Source organism: Notamacropus eugenii, chromosome 2 (assembly GCF_028372415.1).
Source record: "Notamacropus eugenii isolate mMacEug1 chromosome 2, mMacEug1.pri_v2, whole genome shotgun sequence".
In the NCBI taxonomy this organism is placed as follows: Eukaryota; Metazoa; Chordata; class Mammalia; order Diprotodontia; family Macropodidae; genus Notamacropus; species Notamacropus eugenii.
Window position 1 is genome coordinate 146,953,861 of NC_092873.1, and position 19,739 is coordinate 146,973,599.

A 19,739-nucleotide genomic window follows, 5' to 3' on the forward strand; every position below is an offset into this window, starting at 1 on the left:
AAACATGGGGGCTGATCTCTTGAAGATCATTTAAGCTATGGAAGAAGATGCTAATATTCTCCAAGGACATAAAAAGAGAAGATGAGGAACTTTTGGTGCCTAGCATTCTCATTAAAGTCAGAGTTAACAGTGGAGTGAGAGATGAACTTGCTTTGTCTTAAGCAATCAGAGAAATCCACATGATTAATTTCTATTTCAATTTTGAAAATGTGCTCTTTGCCTCAAGGTCTGAATAGGCATTTACATAATTTTAAAGCATAAATGATGAAAGCATTGCTGGGTTAGAGAAGTCCTGTGTGACATCAATGCTGGGCTTTCTTTTTTTCCCAGCAGAAACGTTTCCCTTTGGGTCTTAACACTTCTTACCCCACCCCAATAGAATGGGATCATAGAGCACCACAACACAGAGTAGGCCATAACTGATACAAGATTTGACGTTTTAAAATATGTTTTGACAGATCAGGTAGTGCCTTTGAATTGAATTTGAGAAAACTTTATTAAATTTTTTATGGTTACCTGTGAGTAACATGATCTGGCTACCAAAAGATAAATATTTCCAAGGAAGAACAAGAAGACAAATGGAAGAAATTCAGAAAAAAAGGAAAACCTGAGATATTTATAAAAATTCCCAAACACTTTAATTTGCTTAGAGCAAAGCTGGACCTAGGAACACATTGCACAAAATGGAAGGCGATGATATTTGGAAAATTTGTATGATAAAATGGCAAACTGGATAATCTGCAACCAAGAATTCCATTTTGGGACCTGTCTTACCTTAAATGTCTGCTTGCATTAATCAAATTGACAGCACAACTATCAGATGCTTTCTTTACTTTGTGCTGTGGAGACACAAAATATGTCTACCTTTTTTAAAATGAATGGCACAGGATGCAAACTTAGAAGGTATCTTTTTATATTTATTTGTTCTAACTTTAATGATTTAACTAGTGCCTCTGAAGACTCTGGTATATTTTCACCCCTTCACCTATGTTTCCTACTCTCATGTGTGTGCCCTAGGGTTGACTAGAATTTTGAATGACTGATGTTGGCACATGTGACTGACATCTCTAACTTTTATTGTTTCCTTCTTTGTTTCCGGAACCCAGTATCCTCAATCCCAACTTGCTCATTCAGTTACTATTACTTGCTTTCACTTTGGTCAACTTTTTCACCCTATATAGATGTATCAGCAAGGAAAGAAGGAGCTAGATGAAAGATAGTAAGGGAGTCTGAATAACATCTCTCAGCTCCATAGAGGTTAGGGATGATAGAGAAAATGACAAATTTCTCACAAAAAGCAGCAACAAGAAAACAAAAGGAGGAGGCTCTTCAAATTTCTAACCAGAGAATGTTTAGAAGAGACTACAGAAAAAAAGAGCCAGAGCAAAGAAAAATAGTTTAGAGCTAAGAAAGTATTTACTGAGTTTGAATTTCTACAAGGTCAAGTGATCCTAGTTTGGAGGGTTTTTGCTTCAGGGTTAGCCTTAGTTGAAGAACTATAGTCCCTTAATCCCATCCCAATGGAGGGCATGGAAGAAAACAAAAGCCAACATTGCCCATAAGCAAAATAAATAAAACCAAACATTTCCTACAAGCAAAACAAAATTTCCAGGGTAAAGTTAAGCATACAAGAATGACTTGTAAAATTCTAGAGAAAAATGTAAATATGAAGGGGAAAAAGATCACAAAATGAGATAATATTTTTTCAGCAGTTTAATATATGTGTACATACATATGTGTGTGTATATATAATCCATATCTCTCTATAGATATATAGCTATCTATATAGATACATAGATCTTTTATATATGTGTATACATGTATCTCTCTCTCTCTCTCTCTCTCTCTCTCTCTCTATATATATATATATATATTTGTAGCTAACTATCTATATACAGACAGAGAAAGAGAGACAGAGAGAGAGAGAGACTTTGGTTATCTGTCCTTAAATATAGACATATTTGTCCATAATTTCAGCTACTATCAGTCTGTCAAATTTTAAAATTTAATGGAAGGTATAAACAGGATGCATAGGATGAGAAAGGATGGATCTACATTTTTGGAGGAAATATGCAAATTGAGGTCACAGATTCATTGATCTCCACCTCCAATCCAGAACTCAAACCTTAACCCATGTACTCTAAATTTCCCAAATGAGTAATATTTCTTAGTTCACTTAGACTTTTAGTCAAAATTACAAAGTTTCTGCCTCTATCAAGTTTTGTGAATTTCTCCCACCCTTAGCTGATAGATCATTCTCATAAATGTCCACATATATCCTAGGTTTCAGGGGAATTTTTCTTTGTTTGCATTGCTTGAATTTTCTTTTCTCTTTCTGAGTAAACTGAAGCATACTTTCTTGCATCCAGAACACAATACCCAATACATATGAATCCCAAAATGTTTTCACCAGAATAGAAACCAGTAAGTGGGACTGCAACCATCCTTGGGATACCAGAACAGTTAACTATAAAAGCAGTAGGCCTGTAGAGGATTATGAGAGTTGTAGGTGCTGAACCTTGAGATTATGCCTCCTAGGTAGGTGTGATGATGAGAGTTTTGGGAGATAATTGTATACACCTGTGTGATACAAAAAGGAATTAGACTAGTGGGAAGGCCACATGCAGGCAGTTCCCAGTTGAGGTTTAAATTGCTTGCTTACTTAGGGAAGCTATGTTGCTCTTGAACAGAGTACCTGGCCTGGAATTAGGAAGACCTGATATCAAATCTGTCCTCAGATACTTACTCGCTATGTAACCCTGGACAAGTAGCTTAATCCTGTTTGCCTCCATTTTCTCATCTGTAAAATGAGCCAGAGAAGGAAAGGATAGGCTATACCAGTGGTGAACCCCCACAATGGGGTCATAAAGAGTCAAGTACGACTGAAATGATTAAATGACAACAACAAAAACAAAACTTGCTCAAATTAGAATGAGCATCATAATTCAGATGATCACAGATTTATAGCTGGTAGATGGGAATCCACAAGATCTCTCATTCCCTCTTTGTGGTTGAGAACACTCCTGATATTAAGGTTCTTGATCTGAATTTGGATCCTGCCTCTGATAGTTGCTACCTGCGTGACTTTTATCAAGTCACAAACTCTCTAGATTCATTTTCCCCATCTATAAAATTAGACAGCTTAACTAGAGGCCTTGGAGTCTCTAGATCTAAATTTATAATTCTATGGTCAACTCTAACTCCCCATGTAACTCCATACCCTTCTTTTTATCTCTGCTGATGGTTGGGTCTTTTATACTAAGTATCATACTTGATATTTAATATATTAAGTATATTTGTTTCAAGTAGTAAAGATGAGGAAGGAAAGATTAAAATTTAGAGGCAACTATTCCTCCCAACTCCAAATACTGCTACCGAATTGTTTCATGGTCTTCATCTTTTTCCCTAAACCCATCTCCTCCTCACTCTCATTTTCTTCACATTCAATTAATGCATGTTTGTTAAGTATCTACAATATGTAAAGCACTCCGAATATCAAGATGTTACAGTTCAAACTTCTAAAGGTTTCATCTAGTTAGAGAAATCGATATTAGAGTTGTATTAATAACCATGACTATAAAATATGTTACTCAAGAAACCCCCATCCTTTCTCATATAACAAATTGCCCAGATGAGCCTTACTTTGTGAAGAAGAAAATTGTTTCAGAATAACTTGTATTCAAAGTTCAAAGGAAAAAGGACAAGTTCCAGGAATGGTGGCAATCCATTTGTAGGCTGGGTTCTGCTTGTGCTAAGAAAGACTTCTGGTGTGTGGACATAGGGACAGTCTTCTTTAGTTAGGGAATATCTAAAGCTCTTCGCTATTTTTCATCACTGGAAAAGAAACGTATTCATGATCATCCAAATCTCTTGCTCACCCCATACACAAAGTGATCATCTTAACTCATGGAATTTAGAAAACATTTTCCAATCATTCTCTCAGCTATAAGTAATCACTTGATAACTTTCCTCACCCTTTAGCTCAGGTACAGAAATATACATTTATATTTATTTTTAGGGGGAGGAGGTGAAAAATGAAGATAATGTTGGTAAATTAGAGTGCAGCATGTATTCAACTTATCTCAAATAAACACTTGAGGCTGTGTATTTCTTTCTTTTTCTTTTCTAACCTCTCCTTATAAATAGATATTATTTTAATTATTTTTCCAATTTACTGCCAACACTGCTGGACATATGCCTAATATTGAATCCAGCAAGAAATGCAACATCTAACAACAAACAGAATATCCATAATCTTCAAACCAAAGTCTATTTAGTTTTGAACACAATGTCTGCCAACACAAGCATTTTTCTTTTGCTATCTGATGGTCAAATCAGACATCAACCGACAATAATATAGCAGGACAATGAGCAAAGAGAGACAATTAAATGTTTCAGTAAAATATCAAGATACAAAATAAACCCACAAAAATTGTCATCACTCATATTGCAATAAAAAAAAAATTAGATAACATGATAGTAAATTCCAGCCAAAGTAACTTATAGGTGTATGGGTTACCTGGGAATTAGACTCCCAAAATACACTACTTCATTATTATATAAGAGTAATTATTCTGTAAATAATTAAAGAAAGGTTTACATAATTGGATAAGCATTTATTTCTCATAGTTGTACAATTCCTTGCTGCATTAATTTAAAGGTTCGTACTCATTAGTTGATTAATTAATTAATTAAAGGTTGATCAAACTATCAAGGAGCTACATTGTAGAGCTAGAAAAAATATTAACAAAATTAATTTAGAAAAGAAAAGGGTCTACATTGAATATATTAAAAATAAAAAATTAGAATAAGAATGAGAAAACAGTACTTCCAAATGTGAAACCATATTGAAAATTAGTGCTCATCAAAACTATTGGGTACTGATTAAAAATTAGAAAATTAGATCAAGATAATAGGCAAGTTAAGTAGGCAAACAGAATAACCCCAAAAGTTCAAAAAATCAAGAATATTAACTGGTTGGGCAATAATTTATTATTGAGCATGAATTACTGGGAAAATTGGAAGGTAATTTGATATAAAATAGATTTAGATCAGCACCTTACACCATATACCATAAAAAATTCTGAGTTGATATTTAAATTAAATTGAAAAGTCCTTTTTTAACAGAAGAAAATGAAAGGCTGTAACAGTTATGACTATATCTATCTATCTATCTATCAACTTGCATGCACATATATATATGTATATATATATATATATATATATATGCATATATACTTCTAGTAAAATTTTAGTATTCAAGATATATTGAGAGTTGCCCAAATATAAAACACCTAGAATCTTTTCCTTATAAATTTTCTTTATAGATTCATGGTCAAAGAACAAGAATGATTCATGGTCAAAGAATAAGAATGATTGTTTTTCAGAAGAAGAAATGAGCAAATAAACACCATGTAAAGATTGACTTAAATCAATAACAATAAATGAAAGGTCAATCAGAACAACTATGGTTTCTCTTTACATGCATAAAATGAATGGAAATGTCAAAATATGGGAATAGTTAATATCTGAGGTATGAAGAAAGGCAAATAATCTAATATAGTGTTGGCTTCATTTCCCACCTGGTTGCCACTACTTTAGGACTTCATTGACTTTTGCACCATGTCCAAGAAAACTCATTGTTGGGAAAACCTGATCATACTGCAAGATCCTTTTAAATTTATTTTTCTAGCGTTTCAAGTTTTTTCCTCACTTACACTGGGGAAATAAAGACAGTTTTCAGCATTCACTTTTGTAAAATTTTGAATTTCAAACTTTTTCCCCCATTCCTTCACCTGACCTCTTCCTAAGTCAGTAAGAAATCTGATATATGTCATACACGTATCATCATATTAAACATATTTCACATTATTTATGTTGTGAAATAAGAATCAGAACAAAAAGGGAAAACCACAAGAAAGAAAAATCAACAACAAAACAAAAAGTGAAGATATTATACTTCTGTTTGCATTTAGTCTCCATAGTTCTTTCTTTGAATGTGGTTAGCATTTTCCATTGTAAGTCTTTTGGAATTGTTTTGGATCATTATAGTGCTGAGAAGTCTATCATAGTTAATCATCACACAATGTTGCTGTTGTGTGCAATGGTCACTTTATTCTGCTTACTTCATTCAGCATCAGTTCATGCAGATCTTACTAGGTTTTTTTTTTTCCTGAAATGTGCATGCTCATCATTTCTTATAGCACAATAGTGTTCCATTACAATCATATGCAAGGACTTGTTCAACCATTCCCCAATTGATGGACATCCCTTCAATTTCCAATTCTTGGCCACCACAAGAAGAGCTACTATAAATATTTTTGTACATGTGGGTCCTTTCCCAATTTTTGTGATCTCTTTGGGATATAGTCCTTGAAGTGGTATTGATGACTCAACGTGTATGCACCTTTTTAGAGTCTTTAAGTCAAAGTTCCAAATTACTGTCCACAGTGGTTGGATCAGTTCACAAGCCCCCCCCTCCACAATAATGCATTAGTGTTCCAATTTTCTCACATTTTCTCCAACATTTTTCATTTTCCTTTTCTGTTATATTAACCCTGATAGGTGTAAGGTGGTATCTCAGAGTTGTTTTAATTTTCATTTCTCTAAAAATAGAGATTTAGATCATTCTTTCATATAACTATAGATAGCTTTAATTTCTTCCTCTGAAAACTTTGTGTTCATATACCATTTTTCAATTGGGGAATGACTTGTATTCTTATAGATTTGACTTAGGCCTTTATCAGAAATACTTCTATAAAATTTTTATCTAGCTTCCTACTTTCCTTCTAATCTTGGTAGTTTAGAAGGAAATCTTGGTAATCTTGGGTTTTGTTTGTGCAGCAACTTTTCAATTTAATGTAATAAAAATGATCAATTTTGTGTTTTGTAGTGTTCTTTATCTCTTTCTTTGGTCATAAATTCTTCCCTTCTCCATAGCTCTGACAGGTAAACTATTACTTACTCTCCTAATTTGCTTATGGTATCATCACTTGTGTCTAAGTCATGTACCCATTTCAACTTTATCTTGGTATAGGGTGTGAGGTGGTGTTCTATGCCTAGTTTCTGTCATAATTTTTCCAGTTTTCCCAACAGTTTTTGTCAAATAGTGAGTTTTTATCCCAGAAGCTGGAGTCTCTGGGTTTATCAAACAATAGATTATTATCATCATTTACCAGTGTGTCTTGTGTATCTCATCTATTTCATTGATCCATCACTCTATTTCTTAGTCAAGATCAAATAGTTTTGATGATTGATGCTTTATAATATAGTTTTAGATCTGTTATGTCTAGGTTACCTTCCTTTGCATTTTTTCCATTATTAATCAATTCAGTTTATATTCTTAATTATAAAATAATGTTAATGACCAATTTGTTCCTGGATATATTTTTTCTTCTTTTTTTTTCTTGGAGAAGAAAGGGAAATGTAGTTTTAGAAGGTTGCAATTCATTTAATTATTTATTTTACTTTTCAATATTCACATTCATAAGATTTTAAGTTGTAAATTTTCTTCCTTTTCCTGCTCTCCCCACTTTCCAAGATGACATACAATCTGATGTAGGCTCTACATATACAGTCATAATAAACATATTTTGACATTAATCATGTTGTAAAAGAAGAATTAGAACCAATGGGAGGAATCACAAGAAAGAAGAAAAAAGTCAAGAGACAAAGAGAGCAAATAGTATGCTTCCATCTACATTTAGACTCAAAAGTTATTTCTTTGAATATGGATATCATTTTCCATCATGAGTTTTTTGTAGTTGTAATTCTGATGATATTAAGATCTTCCCCACCCATTAATGGACCTACCCATTAAGGGGAGTTTGATTAGGGGAGATTTGTAGGAAGGCCCAAACCTTTTGTTAATGTGGCACTGGTTCTCAAGGGCTGTGATGCCTTCTGACTCTGAAAAATGTATAAATACTTTGAAAGGTTTTATTTTGGGGCTTACTCATTGAAAGTGCTTGCTTGGCCAGATGAGACTGGGCAGCCACTGGGGAGCACCCTGGCTTTGAAAACCCAGATGTTGGTGCTCCTTTCTCCGGTAACTATGTATGTATGGTCAGACAGTTATCTGTTGATCTGTGATGTCTGTATTGCTTACTCTCAGGGAGTTCTAAGCCCTGTGTTGATTTTGATTACTCTGTATTTTCTCTGAAGTTCAGGGTGATGACATTTCCTCTGAACTAAGTGAATAATACATGTGCTTGATTCAAGTGGTTATTGACCCCTCAAAAGTTATTTTCATTTTAGAAAAGCAGATCAGAGAACCTATGATATCAAATCCTCCTGTGTATGTCAGGGTGCTTGCTTTTACATTATGGTATAGTTGGAAGGATGTACAAATTAAAGGAAAATATGGGGTTCGTGGGATTGAGATAATTATCTGTTGTTTTCCAGTTGTGGTGGCTATCGTTCTGTGGAACCCTGGGAGGTGGGGCTAGCTAGATCTAGGGCTTGAGTTCATTAGCCCAGCTTCTAACTGTGCTGGAGAAGTAAAAGCCCTGAAAGTGTATTGTACTCAGAAACCAGACCAGAGCTGCAAGAGCTTAGATTGGAGCCCTGGAGCAGGAGCCAGTGTGCCAACCTTGTAGACATAAGCAGTGTAACAGGAGCAGAAGTTGGAGTGGATAGCTGCTTGCGTGCAGACCCAGGCAGGAGCTGGATGAGGAAGAACCCTGGACCTTGGAGTTCAGCCCTGAGGCAAGATGGGAACTGCACAGTAAGGCACTGAGTGTGCTTTTTTGCAGCCTTTTTCCTGAGATAGTTTGGGACTCAATGAGTGGAACTGCCTATGATGGGTGGGGGAAGTGTCCTATACTCACAAGAACCCCATCCTGATGGTTCTGTTGCTCACCCCTCAGGACTTGGAAGTGGAGCCTGGAGCATTAGGAAGAAACGAACAAATAAATGCCATGTAAAGATTGCCTTAAATCAATAACAATAAATGCAAAATCTGTCAAAAGAAATGTGGTTTCTCTTTACATGCATTAACATTTTGACTTCTCTTTATTTTCTCTGAAGCTCAGAGTGCTGACTTTTCCCCCTGATACATGTGCTTGATTAAAGTGATTACTGACCCTGAAAAGTTACTTTTTACTCTACTTTAAGAAAAGCAGATCAAAGAACCAGTGATATCAGTCATCCTGGACATGTCAGGATGCTTGCTTTTGCCGTTACTTATGATTTTAAGTAAGACTATATTTATTCCTATGTGCTCTAGTGTTTTTGATATGAAGGGTTATTGCATTTTGTTAAAAAGTTTTTTTGCATCTATTTGAGATAATCATATGATTTATGTTACTTTTATTTTTGATATGGATTATGCTGACAGTTTCCTTTGTATTGAACCAGTTCTGCATTTGTGGTGTAAATCCTTCCTGCTCATAATGTATTATCCTTGACATAAGTTGCTGTAATCTCTTTGCTTATATTTTGTTTAAATTTTTTGTATCTATATTCATTAGGAAATTTGGTCTATAATTTTCTTTCTCTGTCTTGGCTTTTCCTGGCTTGGGTATCATTGTCATATTTTTATCATAAATAGAATTTGGTAGAGCCCTTCCTATTTTCCAAAATTGTCATTATAGTATTGGAATTGATTGTTCTTTAAATGTTTGGTAGAATTCACTTACAAATCTATCTGACCCTGGAGATTTCTTTTTCATAGGGAGTTCCTTGATTCTTTGTTCAATTTCTTTTTCTGACATGGGGTTATTTAAGTATTTAATTTCCTTTTCTGTTACTATGGGCAAGGTATATCTTTGCAAATATTCATCCATTTCACTAAGGTTGTCAAATTCATTGGCATACATTTGGGCAATGTAGCCTCTAATTATTATTTTAATTTCCCCTTCATCTGTGGTAAATTCACCATTTTCACTTTTTATACTGCTAATTTGGTTTTCTTCTTTCTTTTTTCTAATGAAATTAACCAAATGTCTATCTATTTTATTGAGTTTTTTTTTCTATAAAACATCTCTTAGTTTATTAATTAGTTCAATATCTTTCATAATTTCAATTTTATTAATCTCTCTTTGGTTTTCAGAATTTCTGCTTTGGTATTCAGTTGGGGAATTTTAATTTGTTCTTTTTCCAATTATTTTAGTTGCATGCCCAATTCATTGATCTCTATTTTTCTCTATCCCTTTTCCTTTATTTTATTCATCTAAGGATTGAGAGATAAGAAACTTCCCCTAAGAACCTCATTTGCTGCATCCTATAAATTTTGGTATATTTTCTCATTATTGTCATTCTCTTGCATTAAGTTATTGATGGTTTTCATTATTTGTTGTTTCACCCACTCATTCTTTACAATTAGATTATTTATTTTCCAATGAATTTTTAATCTATCTTTCCATGGTCCTTTATTAAATGTGACTTTTATTGCATCATGATCTGAAAGGGTTATGTTTAATATTTCTGCCTTTCTACACTGGATTGTAATCTTTTTAAGCCCTCTTACATGGTCAATTTTTGTATAGGTGCCACATATCACTGAGAAAAAGATACATTCTTATCACCATTCAATTTTCTCCAGATGTCTGCCATATTTAAAATTTCTAAAGTTCTATTCACCTCCTTAACTTCATTCTTGTTTATTTTGTGGCTAGATTTATCTAGTTCTGAGAGGGGAAGGTTGAGGTCCCTCCCTAGTATAGTTTTGTTATCTATTTCTTGCTATAACTCCCATAACTGCTCCTCTAAGAATCTGGATGCTATAGTACTTGGTGCATATATATTTAGTAATGATATTACTTCATTATCTATGGTACATTTTTGCTGGATGCACTTTCTTTCCTAAGCTCTATCATTTGGATTTATTTTTGCTTTTGTTTTGTCTGAGATTAGGATTGCTACCCCTGCTTTTTTCTTACTTCAGCTGAAGCATAATATATTCTGTTCCAGCCTTTTACTTTTACTTTTCTGTTTCCCTCTGCTTCCCATGTGTTTCTTGCAAAGGACATTGTAAGATTTTGAAAGCACTCTGCTATCGATTTTCATTTTATGGGAGAGTTCATCTCATTCACATTCACAGCTATGATTACTATCTGTGTCTTTCTCTCCATCATATTTCTCTCCTCTTTATGCTTTTCTCCCTGTTTCCTCCCTTTCCTACAGTTTGCTTTTGACAAGTGCCTCATTCAATATGCCCTCCCTTCTATCACCCCATCTCATTCCTTTCCTTTTCCTCTTACTACTTCTGTACCTTCTATCTACCCCTTCCCTTTTCTTTCTCCTTGTCCCCTCCTACTTCCTATAGGGTAAGTTAGATTTCTATACCTACTTGAGTATATAATTCACTCTTTGAGCCAAATCTGATGAGAGTAAGGTTCAAAAAAATGCTCATCTCCCTTCTTTCTAGCTAATGTAATTAGTGTTTGCAACTCTTCATGTGATGTCATTTACCCTTGTCTTCTGCCTCCTTTCCTCTTCTCCCAATACAATCCCTTATTACCACTCAGCTTTTTTTTATCATTACATCAAAGTCAACTTATACCCACATTCTTTTTCTATGTTTTCTCTCTTCTAAATTTTGTAATAGAGATACATTTCTCAAAAATTACAAGAATCATCTTCCCTTGCATGCATGTAGACAGTTTGTACTTATTGACTAAGGATTTTTTTCTTTCCTGCTTACTTTTTTATACCTTTTCAAATCTTTCATGTGAAAATCAAATTTTCTATTGAGCACCAGTCTTTTCATCAGTAAGTCTGGAAAGTCCTCTATTTTGTTCAGTGTCCATCTCCTCCTCCGAAAGATTATGCTGAATTTCACTGGTTAGTTGATTTTTGCTTGTAATCTAAGTTCCTGTGACTTATGGAATGTTGTATTTCATGTGCTCCAAACTTTTAATGCAGAAGTTGCAGGGTCCTGCATCATCCTCATTGTGGTTCCATGATACTTAGATTGTTTCTTCCTGGTTACTTTCAATATTTTCTCTGACCAGGTGATTTTGAAATTTAACTGCTATATTCCTTGGTATTATCAATGTGGGACCTCTTTCAGGGGGTGATTGGGACATTCTTTTGATGACTCTTTTGCCCTCTGGATCTAGGACCTCAGGGTAGTTTTCCTTGATGATTTCCTGAAAGATGCTCTCCAGGCTCTTTTTCTCATCATGGTTTTCAGTTAGACCAATAATTTTTAAATTGTCTCTCCTTGATCTATTTTCCATGTCTGTTGTTTTACCAATTAGATATTTTACATGTTTTTTTCATTTTTTTCATCTTTTGTTTCTGTTTGACTGATTTTTGACTTCTCATAGAGTCATTAGCTTCTACTTGCCCTATTCTAATTTTTAACAAATTATTTTATTCTGTTAGATTTTTACCTCCTTTTCCATTTGGCTCATTTTACTTTTTAAGGAGTTCTCTTCAGGAAGTTTTTGTACATCCTTTTCCATTTGACCACTTCTACTTTTTAAGGACTTGTTTTCTAAAGTCAGTTTTTGTCCTTTCTTTTTCCAAGTCATTGACTCTCCCTTGCATACTTCTCATTTCTTTTTCTAATTTTTCTTCTCCCTCCCTTATTTGACATTAAAAATCCTTCTTGAACTCTTCCAAGAAGGCTTTTTTGGGATTGAGATCAGTTCATATTCTCCTTTCTGTTCTCAGATGTGGGTATATTGACAATGTTGTCTTCTTCTAAATTTTTACCTAGATCTTTGCTGTCTCCATAATATGAACCTTTGGTCATTGTCCATTTATGTTTTTGCTCATGGTCTTTGCCTAATTCCTGGCTCTTAGAGTTGAGCTCTCCCCTTGGAGTACAGGGGGCATTGACCTATGCATCTTGTACTGAGGGCCAATGACGTGGTCCCTGGCTTTGGTGCTGTGAACTCAGGTGCTGTCAGATGGAATCCGTAGGGATTTGGCAGCTTACCTGGTGCTGAGCTGGGGTCAGCAACATTGGAGCTCTAGTAGTGGGGGTGGATAGTTTACCTCTGGTGGACACCTGCTCACCCAAAAGGTTGTAAAATTGAGGGAATGTCCATCAATTGGGGAATGGCTAAACAAATAGTATTGTGCTATTAAAATGATAAGGGTGCTGGTTTCGTTAAAAAAAAAAACAAAAAAACAAAAAAGAAAAACCTTGGAAAGACCTAAAAGAGCTGATGCAAAATGAAGTAAACAATACCAAGAGATCATTGTACACAATCACAGCAATATTTTAATTATGATCAACTATAAAAGACTTAGACACTCAGATCAATACAATGATACAATCAAATGTGAAAGAATTCAAGATGAAAAGTTATCTACCTAGAGAGAGAGAGAGAGAGAGAGAGAGAGAGAGAGAGAGAGAGAGAGACCTGATGAACCTACAGTACAAATAGAATTATGTATTTTTTTACTATTTTGTTTACTTTTTTGCAATGTGATTTATATGCAAATATGTTTTGCATGATTTCGCACATATAGTTGACATCATATTCATTGCCTTGTCAGTGAGCAGAGGAGAGGTAGGAGAGAGGGAGAAAATTTAGAACTCAAAATGTAAATAAATGAATAATTGTTAAAAGAGCAAGCTAAAATAAAGTTCAGAAAGTCTATCTAGAATCTCATTATTAACTCAATTTCTAAATATAAATGTATATACATATATTCTAATTCTATGTTTCTATGGGCAATAATGTCTCACATTTCATTCATTCTTTTATCCATCCAACCTCCCATCCAGCCTTTCATTCATTCAAGAAAATATTTGTTGAGAGCTGGCTGTGGTGTATAACACTAGGCTAAGCACTCTGAAAGATAAAAGTATATAAAAATCCTTACTTTAAAAGATATTAGAGTTTCCTTAAGGGCACAAGAAGTACAATATGCACAAATAAAATTTAAGTAGTGATATAAAAGTTAAATAACAGAATGCAAATTATTTTGTTATAGGTAATGAGTGCTATTAAAAATGTGAAAAATTACTGTGAACTGTTCTTGTCCGGGAATTCTTCCCAGAGTATATAGGACAGGAAGGAGGTTTTGGAAAGTAAAATTGGACCAATAAGGAGGAGCATGCTGAGAATTTCATATGGAAGGAATGGCAGCCACATAGCTGCCTAGGAGTAGTATAGAAAATTAGGGTGGAAAAGTTGAAAAATTATTTGGGGTCAGATCATAGAGGTTCTTTCAATAGGAAAACAAGGTAAGAAAACTGACTTAATAAATAATTCCTGCAAAGAAAGTAACATAGTGTGGTGGAAAGACTGTAGGACTGGAAATTAGTATATCTATGTTTCATCTGGACTTCTGACATTAATTAGCTCTGTAGTCTTGGGTATGTCACCCTTCTGAACTTAAGGTTTTTTATCTATTAAATATGGGTAGCGTGGGATGGAATAGAATGGTATATAACTAGATGATTTCCAAGATATCTTCTAGCTGTAACAATCAATGATTTCATTGTTTTGATCTTTTAGCTGTTCAAGACAACATAAAAAATGCTATATCTTTAGATAATGGAAAATTATGAATAATTAAAGCTTAAAGCTTAAATTGACTTTAGAAATTTTCTCTCTCTCTCTCTCTGTTTTAAGTTTGAATATTGGCATGCATACTATACCAAGAATTTGAAGGCTTCCTGAGATGACCATCAAACAACATTGTGAAGATTATGTCATTGAAAAATGAAAAAGTCTCTTAATATTCCTTTAATCTTGTCTCACAAGCTAACTCCAATCTGTATGTAGTTTCATGCTGGAGAGGACTTCACTGCCCAAGCAGATGCAGCGACAATGATAACTGACTTTTGTATAATTCTTTAACATGGCAAAATGCTTGACAAGACACTTCATTTAAACTTTTAACAACCCATTGATATGTCATCATACTCAAACCATCTACAGATAAAGGAACTGGAGAAGTTAAGTTACTGATCCAGGTCAACTGAATGCGGTCTTCAAATCTCACGTTCTTTTTTTGAGAGGGTGGGAGTTCAGGAGAGGGAGGCTGATTAAAGCAAGCAATTTCCCTTAAATGCTTCCTCTTTGGGTGTTTAAGGATCAACGATCCAGTCTATGTTAATAATGTACTGAATGGAACAGGGTTAGTGGTGATATCATTAAAAAAACATTAGGAAAGTAAAATTTATTCCTAATAAACAAAAATGTAGATAATTAAGAGTTGGCTCAGTGGAGTCCCCAGAAGGCCTATGGCCTGCTAACAGGGCCTGAGAAGACTCAGGCATGATAACTGCAACTGAAGGCATTGTGGCAGCCCACTGGGAAGGTCTGGGATGATACACTGCTGTGTTGGAGACAGAGGAGGCCACAGAGCTCACTGAAGCGGACATCACAGGCCTGTATCAGGACATGTTCTCCAAAATGGTCACATATCTGACAGGTGAATTGACAACCACCAGTGAAGACTATAAACTTCTAGAAAATATGAACAAACCAACTAACTTGAAGCATCTAGAAATGAAAGATATTACAGTGAACATAAGTAGAAACCTGAAGGGCTTAAATCAGAAATATGCAGCAATTCAGCCTTATCTGGTTCAGATCACTTTGAGGAGCAAGTAGCAGCTCTTGACCAGGCAACTAACAAACTGGATGTATATTCAAAGAAACTAGAAGCAAAGTACAGGAAGTTAGAGAGATAACAAAAGAATTTTTTAGTGTAAACACTTTAACAAGAAGGTTTTGTAAGAGCTGAAATAAGTGAGATGGAGCTTAATACTGTGCTGCGATTCCTAAAAAGAAATGGTGCTGCTGATTCAAAGAAAATCCCAGTCCCCACCTTTGGTTGGATGTGTAACTTTGGTCAAGAACTTGATATTTTCCTAGATGTGTGCCCCCTGGAACCTCCTCATATTGAACATTTCATTGTGTGCACCAGATCAAGGCTCAGAAATCAGGATCAACCCCAACTGGAGCAGATAGAGATGAGAGGCTCTTGTCTCCCTGTGTTCTCCCTTATTCCCTTTCTCCTAAGGCTTTCCCCTTTGTAACCTGTTCTAAAATAATAAATACACATAAAAACATTTAAATCATAAAAATCAATTTATGATCCTCAAACAAAAAGACTTGGCTCTAATCAAAATTTTATAGGAATAATAGTCACTTTCTGAGGAATGGGTAGAAACACCGATCATACATAGTCGAAAGAATCTGTTAGACAACATCTCTAAAGGATATGGGAGTAGGCTCTCACCCTGGGGTTCTGCTGTGATCTCCAACATTTCTACAAGCCTTTAAAGTCTTTCATCTAAAATTGAAAGGTTAGGATTAGACAATATATAGAATCCCTTCCTTGGTTCTTTGCTTCTAGAAATTGACATCTAGAAGGGCAAATTATCATGCTGACATGGCAAAGTGATTAGAGAATGAGAAAGTTTAGACAATGTTACATATTGACAGTTTGTAAGGGGCTGGAGAGATACTGGGCTCCTTCAGAGAACACATTATTTTTGTATTACAGAAAAAAGTTATTTTTAAGCTCCAAAGGCAAAAGATAAGCAACTCATGGTTATTGTACTCAAGAGGCTTATGATGTAGTAAGGGAGTTTGTTTTAAAAATGTGGGAAAATGAATGAGAAATATTTGTTTTTAATTCCAAAAGTCTATACTCAAGATCAGACAGAAAAAAGAAATTTCTCATTTTTTGAGACATAATTTAAAAGTACTAGTTTAGACAGCGTAATTTGTATTGATCAACTGAATTGTTTTCAGTGAGAACTTTTTGGGAGCCTTATTAATTGAAAATGCAACCTTAAAATCCTTGGAAATATTAGTGGTATATTAATTACTTCAGAGGTAGTTGTTTATTAGCATAAGACCATAAGAAAGTAGCCTTGGGCAAAATTAAACTTGAAAATCCCAATGAACAAAAACAAAATTTAAAAAATGCTTCCTGATGAAACAATTGCTTCATTAATAGCATATTAGCAGAAGACTACTCTTTAGGATAGTTTTAAAATAATGTCCATTCCATAACATTTAGATTATTATCTATGGAATAGTTCTTCCAAGTTCAGACACTCTGTGTCTTGGCTTAGCTCTTTTGTATATGATTCCATAAACATAATGGAAAGAAATATGTGAAAGAGTGAAAATATCTGAGTTTGAATTCTTTATATACCTTTTTTAATATTAACCTTTATATGATTCTCTTTCTTAATTTTTTAAATAGGATTTATAATAATAAGACTTGACTAGATATTTCAAAGAGTTGATGCCAACACCAAATTAGATATGTCAGATTTGCTATATAAAGTAATGAATGATATATAAAATTATGTATACATATACATGTATACACACATACATGTGGAGTCAGAGATTTTAAGTATGGTTATTCAATGAAGTGATTACTTATAATTTTTTCTTTTTAATTTGAATAAAATATGTTGAAATACATTCATTAACATTTTCACATAGAGGAACATAAAGTAATAGTCTAAAGATATGTCGTGCTAGGTTCCGTCTGGTATTTGGAAAGTTAGAATTTAGACATGAAAAACTAAAATCCCAGAAAGACAATCTTGATGCTCACAGATTATAAAAATGCAAAAGAGACTCAAGTAAGGAATGAACATTGAACAGTTAAATTAAAATAAATAATGACAGTAATAATTTGTACTAAATATATCATTTATAGCTTTATATTTCTATTGCTTTTTTCCTTCCATTATACGTATTTTAGGTATGATGGTGTTAATCCTGTGACTAGAAACTTGATTAAGGGGAAATTCTGAGCATCATATTTAGCCAGTGTGGTCAACAGGATAGAGTTGTGGGTAGAGGAGAGAAGTAAAAATGTAAATCAGACTTTCTGAACATCTTATACAGAGAGGCAGAAGACAACTTAGAAATTGTTTAGGCTAATTTTCTGATATGATAGGTGAAGAAACTGAAGGCCAGACAGGCAAAAGTGAATTGTTTAAGTAACTATGGAGTAGAGCTGTGTTTCAAACCCTGATTTTCCATCTACAATCTATTCTCTTTGTTGCTACAACACTTTATTTTCCATATGCCAGAAACATTTGAGCATACAGTGATGTCTCAACCTTCCCCTTCTCTATCAAGGGAATCCAATTCTTAAATTCTGAAATTAAAATTAAAATTCCCTAGAGGGATGCTGACTTAAGACTGCACAGCTCCATGGAATTTGCATGTGTTATAGTTTGTTTTTATTTTTAAGGTGATTTTAGGATATGAAAAATTTGCATTAGGGGTACAAGAAAGGACAAAAATGCTTTTTTGATTTTTAGTGGTTCCATAATAGAAGAATGTTAACTTTAATTTATTTGCATCATCTTTCATTATTAAAAGTCATCAATTTTCATCTTACCTGAGTGCTGTCCCTCTCTCTCTCTCTCTCTCTCTCTCTCAATACACAGTCATATATGCAATGCACTAGATAGATACATAGATACACAGACCAAATTTATGTTTTAAATCAAGCCAGCAATCTGGCAAAGAGTTTTGGAACAGAAAAAATAAGTATTGAATTTGTTGCAGCAAAATTTAGATTCTCTTTGCTTTGGTACTTATTTGGTATAATGAAACTAGGCAAAACTATTTCACTGAATACACTGGAATATTTCTCTATTTTCAAAGATAATTGATAGCACAGCCAGTTACACCTGTGGTAACTAAAAAAACCCCAAAACTAGGACCTGTATATAGAGAACATACAAAATGGTCAACTTCAGTAGGTCAGCTAGTTTGCTGGTTTGATTGTTGAAGGAAAATTCTAATTGTTTTTCCTCTCCTTCCCCTGCCCCCACCAAAGTTACTTTTATTACTTTATCCTGGTCCCACTTCTCATTCCACTACTTAATATTCCACTTGGAGACATAATGAACCCCTATGTGTTTGATTGTAATCCTTGAACAGATGATTTCCAGATCTGTGTATCCAATCTAATCCCATTATAGAAACATTAATTAAGCACCTATTATGTGACATGTACTGTGCTGAGAGCAGAGTGAGGCTGGTGACTTTGCACAGCTCTACCTCAAATCCAATTTACTTGCAAGTCAAGACATCACCCTCCTGATGTCATTGGTCCTCTTTGAGAATAAAGGGCAAACAATAAACAAGTGCTGGGGCTAGACTTATTAAAAGATTATTGAATAATTCCTAAATTCTTAATTAAATTAATTAAGTTCTTAAATGTTAAATAAATTATTAAATAATAGAATCATTAAAGGAAAGCTCTCTAGGAGCTTACACTCTAATGGGGTAAGACAGCACACAAAAAAAGTGCAGGGGATGAGTGGTTGCAGACGTGGAGAACAACAATGAGGAAAGTGGGGTGTACCCAGTGGTATGGCATCTTGTTCCCTGTAATTGATAAAAAACCAAGCAGTGCAACAGATGGAGTGTGAGGTAAACCCAAATGCCTAGTTTCTGCCCTTTGTAAAGGATAACTTTGGGAGGAATTTTGTATTTTACCCCTAGCCCTCCAATCAGAGACCAATGGAAGTTGAGAGAGGTGGTTCTATCAAGGTTTGAGTTATCAGTATGGTAATGAGATTAGAGGTGATGAACTTAACCTGGGAGGACATATATCTATCTCTATCTCAATCTATCTATCCATCTATCTATCCATCTATCTATCATCTATCTATCTATCTATCTTTCTATCTATCTATCTATCTATCTATCTATCTATCTATCTATCTATCTATCTATATCTTAAATGCATGAACCAGAACTCATTATCTCCCCTCCAAAAAACTAAGAAACAACTTTCCTCTTTCAAACTTCTGCATTCAAGCTACCATC

The 19,739-nt window shown here is 34.3% G+C and overlaps 1 pseudogene; it reads left to right on the top strand.

Moving 5' to 3' along the window:
* Positions 1-15,314: 15,314 nt before the first annotated feature.
* LOC140523707 (biogenesis of lysosome-related organelles complex 1 subunit 2-like) lies at positions 15,315-15,607 on the top strand (annotated as a pseudogene).
* Positions 15,608-19,739: the final 4,132 nt, after the last annotated feature.